Below are 1,636 nucleotides of genomic sequence, written 5' to 3'. Positions count from 1 at the left end.
TGCTGAGGCAATTCACCTCAAATGCTTTATCAAATGGTTTGTCCACTTGAGCAGTCACAAAAGTAGCAGCAAGACAGTTGCTCTTTGTGGGAATACTCACTAGACAAATGGCATCTGTCATAATTTGCCACTGGAAATAGATCTCAGACCCATCCTGAGGGATTGCTGACTAGCATACACTCATGTTGCATTATACTTTGCATGTTGACTTTGTGACCTGCCTGATATGCAACAGCCACTTGAGGTAAAGCAGTTCTATCTGCCCTCCTACTGGCAGTGTCCTTGTCTTGTCCTCTAACTTCATACACTGTTGCTAAGATAAGAGCATTATTTCTGGTTATATCCTCTTTGGACTTGTGCAGGAAAAACACACTTATTTTTAACCATGAGTTGCTCTTCAACAAAATGCGATTAGGTGGGCTTGTTTATACACATCTCTTCCAAGAGCAGTTTCTTAGATTGCAAAGTTTCTGGAGCCACTCCTCAGGTGGTACAATGCCATCCTTTCATTTGTTTCTAGGGTATTACCTCACTTCATGTCAGCTTACATGCTAGGCCAGTTTTTGTTCAAGATAGTGTTAAACTTTCCCTTGCCAGAAGTTCCCAGAGCAAGGAACCTTCTTTCCAGGAATTACATTGCTCCCTGGTATGATGTCCTCCTTTGGGAGTGACAAAGTGAATGAGGTGAATCTTGCCCTTAGAGCCTTTCTCAAGAGAATCTTGAAGAAGGTGTCAGAGGATGAAAGAATAGTTTATTTAAATTAGTTTTATGTATAATATATGCAGGATACAGTTTTGTATTTGCTCAATATATGGCAAATGAGTAAGTGAGGAAGATCATGAGTTGTGGCAACCAACTTTCTTCTAATCTGGGAGCCATATGCTAACAGAGGACGTGACTGTTTTGAGCAACCAGAGGCATGCACTGACAGTAAAACATGCTGCTCTTGCAGATGAGTGCCTTGTGCTGCCTTCACTCTCTCTTTAGGCCTGGTGTCCTTAAATAAGGAGAAGTCCTCCGAGATACGAAGAGAGAGATAACAATCTTAATGAAACTCCAGGGACATTTTTATTTCTTTCAATGCATGTGAAAACTACCTTCCATGCAAAATTGAGGTGTGTCCTTCCATACAGGGGAAAGTTGACAGCCAAATACAAACACGCTGCTGGGTGGTACATGAGAGAAGCTCTCGTGAGGCCTCGGCAGCCTCAGAATTACTACAGCACATTTCTTTGGTACTGGCAAATGTGGTATGTGAGATTTTTTGGAGTAGTAAGTTACAACTGGAGACCATTGCAATTGGAGGAGGAAAGGCCCCTTACGGAATTTCCTCATGAGAAGGAATCACATACTTTGTTCTGTGTAGAACAAAGAAAGTCTATCGCTGCTATTTATTTCTAATTACATCCAGAGCATTCTCATCTCAGCCAATTTCAGCCTTCTCAGGATGGAAGTGGCTAGTCTTCAGTAGTCTATTTATCACAAGAAGTCTGTTTCCAAATGAATTAACAGATATGAAATATATAAATCAAATTAAAACTCTTTAATGCATAGTGTCTGGGTGCCTGCACTCCAGCACTGCCCACCCCCTCCCACCCCCCCCCCCCGACTCCACAACAGCCACCCGGAAACGAG

The 1,636-nt window shown here is 42.3% G+C and overlaps 1 protein-coding gene across 1 annotated transcript in view; it reads left to right on the top strand.

Annotated features, from left to right (window-relative positions):
- TBX20 (T-box 20) overlaps nucleotides 1–1,636 on the top strand; it is a 34,399-nt gene that overhangs the window by 30,624 nt on the left and 2,139 nt on the right. The gene's annotated exons all lie outside the window — the stretch shown is intronic.

The sequence above is a fragment of the Chaetura pelagica genome, unplaced genomic scaffold, assembly GCF_000747805.2.
Source record: "Chaetura pelagica isolate M959 unplaced genomic scaffold, ChaPel_1.0 scaffold319, whole genome shotgun sequence".
NCBI lineage: Eukaryota > Metazoa > Chordata > Aves > Apodiformes > Apodidae > Chaetura > Chaetura pelagica.
This window is presented reverse-complemented; position numbering and strand designations above follow the sequence as displayed.